Source organism: Falco rusticolus, chromosome 15 (genome assembly GCF_015220075.1).
Source record: "Falco rusticolus isolate bFalRus1 chromosome 15, bFalRus1.pri, whole genome shotgun sequence".
NCBI lineage: Eukaryota > Metazoa > Chordata > Aves > Falconiformes > Falconidae > Falco > Falco rusticolus.
In genome coordinates this window covers 1,712,656-1,726,555 of record NC_051201.1, presented here as the reverse complement: position 1 = coordinate 1,726,555, position 13,900 = coordinate 1,712,656, and the positions used below count along the sequence as shown (strand labels likewise).

The window sequence follows — 13,900 nt, the reverse complement described above, 5'->3', positions numbered from 1 at the left end:
CCTTTCCACCACACCCCTCTCAACCTCACCTCCTTACCAAGAGACAATCATCACCCTTCCTATTTTGTAAACAATTAACTAAGCTCCTTGAACTAAATGATTACATGTCTGCTGCACAATAAGAAGTGGGAGACCGAGTGAGCTCAACAGAATATAATCCCTCGTACTTCTCCAGGAAAACAAAGGAGCTGTTTACCTCTGGCCAGCAGCCAGCCCCAGCTGCGCACGCCGCCGTCCCCTGCACCCAGCCCCTCGCCCGGCCAGCAGCACCCTGCCGCAGCCGGCCAGGCCGGGTCCCACGCCTCTCCCCTGGGGAAGCAGCTGTGAACAGGGGACTCAGCCCTGGGACTCGGCCAGCCCGGCCGTGGCAGCTCTCGCTGGTTTGGGACAGCCAGCTCCAGCCAGCGGCCCCAAGTGCCTGCAGGGAAGGCCACTGCGGTCCCAGCCGCCGGAGCATGGCACACACGACTTTGCCTGCAGGGAGAAAGCTGGAAAAACTGACACGACACCCAGCCCAGCGGGAGAAGGGCTGCCCTGTGGCCCTTCCTGGGCTGGGGACCCTCCTGGCCGCTGCCTCCCCCCCACGGCAGGGGCTGGCAGATGGGGGTTCACAGCATCCCCAAGCACCCTCCTGGAGGGTGGAGGAACAGGACTGTGGGGGGCACGGCCAGGAGCGGGGCTGGAGCTGTGCGTCCGGGAACAGCAGGGCTCTGCAGAGCCAGTCTGGCCGAGCACACACGATCCCCTCCTCTCCCCTCGCCGGGGCGAGGAACCAGTTGAAAATGGTTTTTATTCCGCCCATGGCATGCCAAGGCGAAGCCACACACTAAGACCAAACATTTCTGTGGAGGACCTCAAAAGGCAATGGTCCCAAAAGGGATGGGAAGGGAAGGGGGGGTCATCTGTCCCCCCAAGCTGCAGGAGGAGGAGGAGGAGAGCACTGCTGGCTCCATGCTCGGCCCAGCAGGCCATCTGGGCAGCTGGGAGGCAGCACAGGACCAGTCACACCAGTTAGCCAGGACCAGGCTCCCGGTGAAGGCCATGGGCAAATCGGGACAGGCACAGGGATGGCCAGAGCCCGCTCAGCCCCAGCCAGCCGACGCCAACATCGTGCCTGATGGGGGAGATTCCCCACCGTTAACAAACCCAGCGGACCCCGTGTACACCCAAACCTCTATCCCTACCTCTCCTGCCTTCACGGGCACAGAGAGCAGCATCCATGTCTGTGACAACAGAAAATGCAAAAAACGCTGAAGTCCTCAAATGCTTTCAGATGTATATCCAAGGTGGAGCGCCAGCTTTCCCTGGCTCTGCCTGCACCACAGGCTGCCCACACCGTCCCTCCAAGCCTGCCCTCCCGCAGGTCCCTGCACAGCCTCTCACCCCGCTGCGAGCACACCAGCCGGGCTCCTGCCATCTCTATCCGAAGCCACAACAAATTAGCACATGCCCAAGATCTGTGCATCGGAGCCTGCCCATACCCTGCAGCCTGGAGTAAAGAAGATTGTGCAGACTTCCTTAAATGCCAGACAATAAGAAAAAAGCTGGCTGGAGGCTCTTACCCCTTACAAAAAACTCCAGTACAAGGATGGCAATTAGAGGCACAGACGTTATTTGCACAAATTCAACACATTTGTTTGGTCTGAAAAATTTGGAGTATGAACAAGCCCCACCAAAACACGAAAATTTTTAAACCTCAGGCTCCTTTTGAGGACTCTGTCCAGAAAAAGAGGTGTCTTTAAATCTCTGAATATTGCCTTAAAATAACAACTCACACAGATCACATCCAAAATTTGACACCCTCCCTCTCCCCAGCACCGGAAAGTACAGGAAATAAAACAAAAGTTGAAGTCTTTCAATATGCTGAACTGTGTCCTTCTCCATCAGCCTGCTGGTACCTTCACTGAGATGTTTGTCAGCCCTGCAAAGACCATCTCCCAGCCATGCAGTAGCACAGCACCTGCTGAGTCCGCACCAAAAATCATGGTGTGTATCACCAACAGGCTGCACGTTCAAAAAAGACACCATCACAGCCTCCACCCAGCACTGCCCACCTGCATCCTGCTCAGTGCTGGTTTACCAGCATGCTCCCAGCACCAAAGACAGGCTCTTCACCATGTTTTCCTTCACCTGTTAGGCCTACACAACTCACGACTAGTGCCTAAAACTGCTTGTGAGCACCGATGGGACATGCACTTTGGGGAACAAGGAACAATTGTTCTTTGTGCTCCAGCTTGGCTCTGGAAGAGTAAAGTCCGTCTTTTTCCACCATCAGTACATAAGCCCAAGAGCAGCAGGAGGCCTGCAAGCCAGCAGTGCAAACACAGGTGTGTTTCATTCAGCAGCCTTACAATGGGTAATCACAAAGATTAGCTATTAATAAGATAGTGCAGCACGAGGTGCTAATTCTTACAGCCATTATCCAAGACAAGGGAAATTGAGAGATCTCCACATTTCCCTGCTCTGAACCCAGCCGGCTGGAAAGCACACTTGCCTGATGTCACATCTGGGGTTACCCCAGTTTCCCAGCTCCATCATGCCCTCACCTTCGACTCAACATCTTCCCTCTTTACCCTGGGGAACTTGCTTTCTTTTTGTTCCTGACTTTTGAAGGGGAATATTGGTCCTTATCAGGATGAAACATCTTTCTTCACCTTTTTTCATGGATTCTCTCCTGTTCTCAAAATCAGTACCTGGTCCCCACAATAACTTTCCTTTCTTCCACCTTTCTCAAATATTTCTTTCGCCTTAACCCACACAGTGTTTCCTGACCTCCTGATGTGCCTCTAATGACTCACATCTGGATGGACTGGCTTGGGGCTCAGGCAAGGCTTCGTTGGTTTCTGAAATATGCCCCAGCCAAGTACACTCGGCAACATGAATTAAAGCAGCTACTGGTATTTCAATCATTTGTAAACAGATGCCCCTTCCTGGTGTTTCTTAGGACCTGCAGAAAACAACGCAATGGAGAAGCTCAGCCTGCTGAGCAGTTTGTGCACACAGATGTGCACTTATATCTTCAAGGACCGTGGTCAAGATGATGCTCAGGACCTCACCAGCTGCTGTGAACATCCAGCTCCTCAATGGCTCTCCAGCCATGACTTGTTATATGAAACCATCCCTGCTAATGGGTTAAATTTAAACTGCTACCCTACACATAACCTGCCAGTGTCAGTTCCTGCCCAGCATCAGAAGACCGGGCACTGGTCTCAAATTCCGACAACTCTGAAGTTTTTCTATTCCATTCAGTGTTATTATCTAACAAGATTATATTTGGAAATTTATGACCAACTACCCTGTGATTCAGAATACTCCAGCTGGGACCGTTCTTGGGATACACTAAGTCTGAAAAGCGAGCCCTGACAGTACCCTGCAACCACGAGCAACCACTCTGCCTGTGTGGTTTCTCCGGGAGCAGTTTTTCCCACAAACTCTTCCCTCAATTACCTATATGCAGCTGCCTCTTGATATTGCTACATTTCTGGATGCCACTGATTATCTGGTTTCTGGCCAAGGTTACAAAACTGTTGTTTCAGTCAGTTCTCTGAGCTGTGGTTTGGGAGTGGGATCAGCTGTGATGAGGAAAACTTCAGAGCGGCTGGTGCGTTGCAGGGAGGCTGGAGCAGTGTGTGGCCCTGCCACACCACCATTAGTCAGAGTGGAAGAGCCGATTACGACGCCGTGTCCTCTCAGAACGAATTGCAGGATGGCTCCAGATCACCGGCTCAGACCAAAACCTGCTGGAGAGGGAAGACTTTGCACTTGGCCCATCTCCTCTCTGCTTCGCACAGAAACCCATTGGGCTTCAACCAGGTAAGAGCTGTAACCACATCTGCCACACAATCATCTACCGGACTTCTTGCACATCAACCTCCTTAAAACAGGGATGAACTCCACTCGGATATTCCCACTGCTGCTGTATATGGGAGGAAAAGTATTTCCCTAATTTACATCCCAAGGACTTACAGAAAGCAATACTGTGCACCTACAGTGATCGGCAATGCTAACTTTAAGCAGACTGCACACCATATTGCATGTCACATGCATTTAAGAGGAGAAAACGCAGCCCAAACCATCCTGCACACAGAAAACAGGGAAAAAATTTCCTGTTTTCTGTGTGCAGGATGGTTTGGAAAAAGAAAAAGACCCTGATGGCCTGAGAGGTACGAGGAGTGCAAAGCTCATATCTGCAGCTCACCATGACGCAAGCGGGGCGAACCTCCACAGCACACACGGTGCACCAACGTGCCGAGAGCCTGTCCTGAAGGTCCCACCAGCAGGGAAAGACGGGGATTCCCCAGAGCTGCATTATTCTGGCAAAATCTAAACAACACAAATCTGCACAATCTGCTCTGTTCCCAGGACGGTTTGGGGAGCCAGGCTCTGCCCCCTCCCCGTGCCTGGCAGGGTGCTATGGCTGTGGCTTGCTCTGCTGAACTGCAGCTCGAGGGGTTCATGAGCATTCGCCAAGCCCCAAAAATGAGCTGGGCCTGATTTTCAAGATGGAGAAACATGTCAGTGCAGACAAATTCCTGACCATCACTATCCTTGATTTGATGCCGACTAAATCACAGTGAACCAAAGGGCAACAGATGAAGCAGCAGCGAGCGACGGTGCCCTGGCAGCGAGCTGCGTCACCTACCCCACTGTCCCGGTGGCAGCCCGGGGACCCAGGCGTGATAGGCTGGCAGGGTCTGCTGGCACACACTGCTCCGTCCTCGGCCGGACTGCTCTGCATTCCCCACCTGCGTGTTTTCCATCTTCCCATTCCTGGCACTAGTGACTTGTCCCAAGGGGAGGCTGCGGGGTGAACACCATTCCTACAGAAAGCTCATGTTAGCTCCTGTGAGCCCCATCTGCTGCTTAGCTGCAGAGAAGGCTCAGGAAGGTATCAGAAAGAAGAATGCATTTGTGCTTGGTTTTGGCCATCTAAGTTCACACAGGTGTCTCTGTTACGTGGCTAAATCACCAATAACTTTGTGCCTTGTTTCCCTCCAGGAACTCGGTATCTGCACTGACGTAATGCAGCTGGGCTGGGGCGCAGCAGGCGGATTTTAGCAGTGAACTGAGACTCAGTCCTGTGAGTTTGAGCTGCTTTAATGAAATAAAAACTACATATTACTAGGGTGTATCTCTGTATATACATATGTACAAGCATGCACATGCAAAAACACAAACACATATAATGTACGTGCACACCGCAGTAAAACCCCGAACAAGGCTCCTGCTCCGGTCCCGTCCAATTTTCTGTGTTCCATGCTTCATTACGTACAAGTCTAAGACAAAGACCAACTTCTACTACAAAGAAACCTACATGACTTAAGCCCTTAAACCCCAGAGGAGACAATAACCAAGCACGTTTTCATTACATAAGAAAGAAACCAAAAATATTTTGTAAAAGGTGCCACAGCCATTGCAACAGGATCCTTCCAGTCGAGGAGACCCTCAGCTCAGAGCTCTGCTACAACCAGCCTCACGCAGCACGGGCTCTGCAGACACCAGCTACACCCTAACAAAAAGCTCTGCTCGACCCTTGGCAGATTTGAACAAATGCTTCAGGATGTCTGTGTTTAAACTCGTGTTCAGTCCACGATGTTGCAACAGCCAAGTAACATCATCTCCCAGCTGCGAGCATGAAAGACCATAATCATCTCAGCAAAACATTTCTCTTCCTCCCCGTTCTTGCACAATTCTTCCCAGGTTCCCTCTCCCCACCTCTGCATCCTGATGCAAACTGCAAAGCTTCCTTCAAGCACAGGAACTTCAGGAATATTTTGGTGACTTTCGCAGCAAGGACCAGGCAACAAAACAAGCCTCACACATAACCACTTTCCAGACAGGGGCCCTGAAGGCATCAGGCTTTACGGAAAAAGCAAACACAGAACTTCACTGATTTACTCTTATTTGGGTCTGCAAACACAGGAGTTCTGTTTTGGCTGTCTGCCTCTCTCCTTTTCAACTGAGGCCAGTGGGCTCGAGATCGATGTTTTATCCATATACAAAACACTTTGCAGCAAAACTGGTATTTGTTTGCCATACTACTGGCAGCTTTTAAACAACAGGGCAAGAACTGAACAGAGATGGACATAAAAAAATAGTTGCACAGAACCAGAAAACCCCAGAACCCTGAAGTGTTATTCCAGTAGAGAAGGGAAGACAGCAAAAACTTGGATGCTCTGATTTTCCAGACTAACCAGAAGACTCCAGTTACACAGGGCTCACATCAGAAGTGCCACATCAGTCTCCCAAGCCTTCTATTAACACATTTCTCAAAGTTTTATTCACACACAGGCACACACACCTGATACTGGAAACACACAGCAAGGTAATACCCCCTGACCTAGTGCTGGCAAGAACCTGCCTTCAAGCGGAGAGGTGGAGCCGGTGAGCTGGCGGACCCCTCCAACTGACGCTGCCAGGCCACCGCTCCGGCTTCACGCATGGGACTTCTGCTTCCCCTAAACCCCCAAACGCCATGGTAGCAGATGCACATCCTGAGAATACCCAAGGTGCCTAAGCCATGTTCTGCTCTGAAGGAGTTTCCTTCTCTACTAACAAGCCCAGGGCCGTGAGCAGACAGACCTCCCACCTTCAGCACTTGCAGGCATCACTGTCCACCACGAGGTGCAGCAGCCAAATCCACCACCACAGCCAAAACCCAGCGCAGGACAATGCATCAAAGCTGCAAATCTGCTGTGCTCCCAGCAAAACACCAAGCTCATGTGACATTCTCCCTCAAGATATGGAGAAGACTGATTCATAGCTCACATTAAACTGGGAAGCCTGTAAGCATGCAAGGAACTTGGTGGGGGAAATATAGTCTAGCCCATGTAAAGTTTCAATGTTCTGCCAGGGCAGCACCCGGGCAGGGAAGCCTTTCTTACAAACACACCACACCTCAGGGAGCAAGCACGGCACCAAGCCAATGCCAGGCAACCACCGGGCTACGGAGGGGGAAAGGCTTCTGCCAGTTTCAAAGGTCTGTGCTGCAGTGCAGGCAGGGAGGGAAGGGGGAGCGAGCGCTACGGAAGGTCTGCTGCACACATTTCTGGCCTGCAGGGCAGCCACACACACACGGTGCTGCTCTCCGAGCTGGCTCCATGCACAGTTTTGAACTGCTAATGCTTCCTCCCAGCCACCGCCGCTCCCCCTCCCAGCAAAACTGTCACCACGCTTTTTGTACTACTTAAAACGATGCTGCGGCTCCCTGAGCCCCGACACACTGATACGGACAGCAGATTTCCCAGATTATTGCAGCCCGAGCTGGAAGTAGAGCTCCGTCTGTAGCTGTGCGTCTGCTGATGACAGACCACCACCACGCTGCTATTTAACAAGCTGTACAACAGGAAAAAAGCTTGCTGTGGCTTCTGTGGGGCTCTGCGCGCTGCAGCCAACGCGGAAAAAACAAAGCATTGAGTTTCTCCAAGCAAACCACATGCCCTCCGCTGCCGGCTGCCAGGCATACGGGGAGAAGCACCTTGCCTGCTACCTTCGTCACTTCTGCTCGCCTTGTTTCAGAAGCCAAATTCCCTGGCTGGTTTTCCTGTTCCTGGTCCAACAAGCGGTGCCTCCGCTGCTGCGGGTGCCGGCAGGGTCCCTGCCCACGGCCGCACCGGTGCCAGGAGGCTCATACCTGGCTCAGCACGCTGCCCAGGACCCCAGCTGTAAGCACGTAAGAACAAAGTGGCCATCCTCTTCCAGGGGATGGCAGGGAAGGTTTGGGCACAACACAACCCTGCTGCTGGCTTGCGAAGAATCGAACCAAGGTTCATTCTGCAGCTCTCCTGTCTTCTTCCTCTGTCTCCATCTCTCAAATTACAGTGCTTTCGAAGGTGACCTACTGTACATAAAGACATAGGAATGCATTTACCAAAAAGGGGATATTCTTGTATTCAGTTTTCTCTACAAAGCTATTGTTGAATGTGTCACCAGAGCAGGAGCGATGGAAAGCTGTAAAAATGGGCCTGCTTTAACAGATCGTTTCTGTAAGGGCATGGGCCTCCACCCTTCAAAAAAAATTGAGAGCCTCTCCTGACTTTGAGCCTAATTAAGTTACACGTACACGAGGCCTCTTGTAAGACAATTTGTTATAAAGCTACTGCTTAAACACTCGCCGAAAACTGAGCCAAGTTGAGACTATCTGGAGCTGCATTTCAGCAGCTGACCGGCCACGTGCCATGTTGGGAAGCGTGAGGCTCTGCAGATGTCCCAGCACCACCACACATCCTCACCGTGGCTCGCCCAGGAGCCCAAGCATCTCTAAAAAGGCAATACGCCGACAAAACATATGTGTGGCAAGTTGGGGGGGGGGGGGAACCCCAACAACTAGATTCTCTGCCGCCTCCTTGTCTTCCTTAAAAAAGAAAGGTCTGTCTCCCAGCTGCGCCCTGGATTCGCCCACCTCCCGCAGGCTGAGGAGCCCAACGTGACAACATGGCACTCGGCAGTAAAATTTGGAAAAGGGAAGGATCAAAGTCAGGCTTATTGACCCCAGGGGAAAAAAACCAGAAACCAGCAGTGAAAGGTAGTCTCTGCCCAAAGAGCAGCCCAAAGTCAGTCTGCAAACAGATTAAAATAACACATTAAGGGGCCTGTAGAGCCAAGCCTTGGAGCATAAATCATTAAGATACAGGTAGGAATGGTACGACCAGAGCAGTACTATTTATACTTGGTCCCCCAGGTCTGCACCAGGCAGACGTGGCTGGCACCTGGCAGACCGCACACGTGCTCTCATCAGGATCACAGCAGGCAAAGGAGACATTTGGTTCTCCCGGTAACACTGCACCAGGCACCACACCGCCTGTGAACAACAGCCTTGAGAGGCGAGCACAACCAGCTTCTGTCTCCGTGATCTGAGGACTAAACCTTCTCAAAATCCAGGACGCAACCCTGGGCTGTATGGCAGTACCAGCCCAGCACACGGCCACACCGAGCCCACTCCCACCCGTGCCAGGACGCAGATGCCCACCAGGGTGCTGACAGGGGGCTCAGCCCCAGGGGGTCTCAAGGGCAGGACAGGGGTGTCAGGCTTGGACAGTCTTGGTGCTTCACGCTCCTGGCTTGGTCCCTTACTGCACACACCTGTGCGGTGAATTAGGGTGCAGAAAATGGCTCAGCCAGGTCTATGCCTGCAAACTGCTTTTACCCCGCAGCCAAGCACAGAGGCGAGTGGGACAGAAAACACCCAGAGCTGCAGTGCCCACCCTCTGCACGGTGAAGCCCTGCCACCCCCCCCAGAGCTTCCCGCAGACCATGCAGCCTTGTCAGCAAGCTGTAACCAAGAACAGCCCTGCAGAGCCTGGCCAGCACTGAGGACCACTGCCCAGCGCTCCCAGAGAACGCCGTGGCTTGCATACCACAAACCCCGAGCTGGAGGGTACGGGACTCATTACTTAAAGACAAGGGTATAGTATGGTATCTGAATTCACCGGCAGGCTCCTCTGCTGTGCCTGAGTGCCAGTACCGTGAGCTCCACAATCTGCAGGAGCAACGCTGGAATTTCAGGGCTTCCTTTGGCTGTTTACCTGCTTAACTGATTGGCATCAGCAGAGTTAAACGCTCTGCATTGGGAAGGGGTTTTACAGCCTGCATGCTCCACGCTGGCTTTGGAGAGAGCATTTCTCATGGCTGGGTACATCCCATCTCCCCTCCGAGCTCTGTTTACCCACGATAGCAGCCTGCTGCCCCGGCTGTGCAAACACCGGCCCCGGGAGCTGCTGGCACCCGCACAGTATCGTGGCAACGTGGCTGAAGCCAGCTTTGCAAACTCACAAAGTGTGCAAATTAATTTCATTATCCGCTCTTGCACATCATGAGGAGGGAAAACAAATAACCTGCCTGAAAGTACATTCTAGTAATTATTAACACGGCGTAAGTTAACCCCAGGGGAGTGGGAGGAAGGACTGGCCAGAGAGGAGAGCCTGGCACTTGCCTGTTTGCTAGAGCACACAGCATGTCAGTACTTTTTAAATACAAAATCCGGACTTACGATGAATTCTGTTCCCTGTTTAGTCCAAGGATTCTTCATTTACTTGGCTGAACCTACATATTCTCCCAAACATTTACCAAGTAAAGCTGACCGTTCAAATATTTCACTAGCTAAGCTCTTCCCTTCCATTTGCTTTCGCTTTGACATCTCTCTTCCCCCCAGAAATGCTCCGGAGTCACCCACCCTTTGGCAGAGCTGTCAGGATTGTACACGAAACCTTCTTTGGTGATGACTAAAGCCCAGGTATGCAGTGAGAGTTCTGCTTGCTATTTTACTTTAGATTAAAAAACATCCTTCAGCTTAGCTGCGATGCTGGTCTGTACCAGTAATCCCCCTCCCCCACACACAGGAGAGCAAAAACTGAGATTTAATACCCTACAGCACACAATAATTTAATCCAGTGCTGTATGTCTGGATTACACGACCCCTTTCCCATAAGGACAGGCACAAAACCAACGTTGTAGCAAAATGTGTGTTTATGGAGCTGGAATTTTTGCTTGTGGAATTCATGTAATTATTTTAATTCCTAGAAATCCTTGTAGCTCCTGTATCACCCTTGACAAAATGGCTATAGATGATAATGAACCCACAGCTCTACCACAACTGAAAGTACTCCTGAACACTGCCGAGAAGACACCTCCCTGCCCGCTCCAGCCGCCTTCCCACAACAGGACACTTGGAAAATACCTTCCAAGCTACCCAGTTTGGAGGAATTGTTAAATCGTGGAAAACTGGGGGGATCTCAGGTTGGAGGAGAGCTTAGTAGACCATTACAAACCTACAGCAGGGCTGTGGCAGAGCTCCAGCAAATCTTACAGCATTATTAGTAAGCCATTAAGAGGCGCTGTCAAGACAGATAGGCATTAAGATTACTTTACAAGGCAGTTGTCAAGGTTTTCAGGATGCACCCGTTGCTGCAGCAAGCAGCTCAGTTTTCACTTTAAAAACGACTCTTGTGTGAGCATTTTTTTCTAAGGGAACTTGCAGTAATAAGCCGAGATGTTTTTCAAGGTAGCTAACGCAGCCACATTTTAAAACCCTGCCTGGCACCAGGACAAAGTGCCTGCACGCATCATGCACTGGGGTTTGAACTGAATTAGTCAGAGCCTGGTCTGGACAGGGTTCCTGTACAAACCTGCTCCCACTGGAGCGTTCAGCCAGAGCAGACACAGCCCCGGGACAGAGCAGCCTGATCCAGCAGCGCAGATACATGCCACAGTCTAAAGCCTGAGACGGGCTCTTCTGTACCCTGCCCCGGTGCAGGCTCCTGCCCCACCGGGCTGCTCGGTGCTGCTGGAGAGGCAATCACCAAAGCACCTCAGTCCGTATGCTCCGGTCCTCCCTGCCCTTGTCTTTGTTTTTGGAAGGAAAGCGCAGGCTGCATAGCTACAATACTTGAAATGAACTCCCCAATGGTTCTAAAAGCTTTTCACTCGCCATGTTTTTGAGAATATCAATATAAATAGAACTGCACAGAAATTCTTTCATGTTCTTCTGATGGCTGGCGGGCTTGGTGCGCTGCTCTGCGAGTCAGATTACGCTGAACAGCTCGGGAGCACAGTGACCTTCAAAGGCTTCCCCAGCCTTCCCTCTCCTCCCACTCCAGCAGAGACCACTGGAGAGCGAGGAGAAGCAGCAGCTTCAGACGGGACCTATATGATCCATTCGTATCACATCACCGTATCTCACTGCCCATCTATGTAGGCAGAGATTTCCACTGACCGAACCCAAAGGCATTTTCACATCCCCACCTATGCCCAACCTGTTTCTGTATGATCCATACACTGTAACAACCTATTTTCACTAAGTTAAGTAAAAGTGCAAGGATTTGAAGCCAAGCCCATTCCTTTGGCTCTAACCTTTCTGGGTTTGTGGGGTTTTTTTCCTCCTTTTTCTCTCTCCTGAGCCTCAGACCTCCCGTAAGATTTCCCATTTACAGCTTCGCACTTCCCCACCTTGCTGGACCCTTAAGCCGCCACATGATTTTACAGGAACAGCTATAAGCAGCACATTTAATTCAGCTTGACTTTCCTCGTGCCCCCTGCTTTTTTTTTTTTTTTTTTTTTTTTTTTAAATGAGCAGTACAGCTTTCCATAGTCTGTCAATGTGGAATCAAAGATCACCCACAATACCATTCCCACTTTCTCCCATTTTAATGGCACACTAAGCATTTCACAGAGCACAGAAGGAAGACCTTTATGCCATGAAGAGGACAATTTTCTGATTTTCTAATGTTAGAAAGCACCTGTTTCTACTTTTGATGGGCCATAATATATTGTCCATAAGTGTGTGTGCCTGCAGGGAACACTGCCAGTCTGGAGCTGGAAGCAGGCTCTCCCAGCTGGCTTGCCACTGCCGTGCTGGATGGACAGGGGTCCGTCCGCTGGGTCAGGGGACCTCACCCGGGCTGGTTTTCTCTCCCATCCTTACGTCTTTTGCACCTGCGGCACGTGACTCCAGTCTTCAGCTGAGTTTTGCCCTCACTGTAGTGCAAGTTAAACACGCTGCTGCTGCCATCAGCCCAAGGGTGTGAGTCACAACCAAGCCTGCACATGAAGCAATTTGCTTAAAATTCAAAGGAAAATGTTAACACCTCAGCACTGTATGGGTAAAGTCTATCTCTACCCCATCACTCCAAACTGCTGCGCTGCAGCAGCTGATCAGCTGGGGTCGGTGTGCCCTGAGCCATCAGAGACCGAACGGCTGGAGCCAGGAAACACCTGCCCGTGCCCAGCAGCTCCCACAGCCCAGACGGCAGCGCACCAGGGGGCTTCACCGACTGGTGTTCCCCCACAAACCCTCCTTCTATACAACAGCAGCAAGAGAAACAAACAGCAAGGAAAGATCTCAAGGGCGATTACCCCACCACACGCTCTGGAATGCAGCTCCTTCCCAAGTGGCCAGGGCAGCTCAGGTTCGGAAGGACAGCTGAACGTAGCCCCTGTGTAGAAATTATTCCCGGCTACATTTTATAAAAACTGGTATTATTTGTCTGTTTTAGCAAGCCCTAAAACTCTTTGCTACCTTTAACATTTTTTGATTCTGAGTTCCATAGGATTTACATTTTTTTCAGTGCTAAATTCTCCCATACAATAAAAGGCAAACAATTTAAATTTAAAATTTACAGGTTACCCTGTAAATCTACGTCACAGAGTCACAGAACGGTTTGGGTCGGAAGGGACTTTAAAGACCATCTAGTCCCCCCCTGCCAGGGGCAGGGACACCTGCCATAGCCCAGGCTGCCCCCAGCCCCGTCCAGCCTGGCCTGGGACACTGCCAGGGATGGGGCACCCACAGCTGCTCCGGGCAGCCTGGGCCAGCGCCTCGCTGCCCTCACGGGGAAGAATTTCTTCCTCATCTCTAATCTAAATCTACCCTTTTTTTTTTTAAAACCATTACCCCTTGTCTTATCACTACAGGCCCTGCTAAAAAGTCTGTCCCCATCTTTCTTACAATCCCCCTCTAAGTCCATTAAGAAGCCTTAAGAACTTCAAAAAACCAATCTTACCGCAGAGTTAAGTTTGCTGATCAGGGTGAGTGGCCGTTACACAAGAACACAGGCTGCAAACACCATCATGACACCCAGTAAAGGTCAGACCCACATTATTTACTTATTCATTTGTGATGAGGACACGTCCCAAGCCATCTCTCATTCATCTCCTTTAAATGCACATGACTCCTCCAGCCTCCTGTCCCTGCACTTCTATGGAGTCACTGCCTGGGAACCTCACTGATATTAAATTCCTACAGCAACGCTGCAAGTTTTCAATATGCTTTTCAGCCTTTCTAATGACTTGCTATCACATTTTCTTAAAAATTGTCTGCTTTCCAGCGAAATAGTGGTTTACACTGCTTTTCGTGAAACATCGCCATGGTTTCTTCCTGCTTTCCATCAGCCATTCCAATGCTCAC

At 51.0% G+C, this 13,900-nt stretch overlaps 1 protein-coding gene and 1 long non-coding RNA gene across 10 annotated transcripts in view; one reads left to right on the top strand and one right to left on the bottom strand.

The window, feature by feature from the left end:
• The window catches only part of ANKRD11 (ankyrin repeat domain 11), a 159,291-nt gene that overhangs the window by 43,113 nt on the left and 102,278 nt on the right, over positions 1-13,900 (bottom strand). The window contains exon 3 of one of the 9 annotated variants that reach the window (XM_037409239.1): positions 7,634-7,840. The exons of 7 other annotated variants lie outside the window; for them this stretch is intronic. The gene's annotated coding sequence lies outside the window, so the exon portion shown is untranslated. Of the gene's footprint in view, positions 1-4,642; positions 4,664-7,633; positions 7,841-13,900 lie in introns of those variants that run through there. One more of the 9 variants, XM_037409240.1, reaches the window with a different exon arrangement.
• LOC119157867 lies at positions 9,425-11,846 on the top strand. Its single transcript, XR_005107686.1, has 3 exons — positions 9,425-10,068; positions 10,151-10,231; positions 10,519-11,846. It is a non-coding gene; the product is annotated as an uncharacterized LOC119157867 (long non-coding RNA).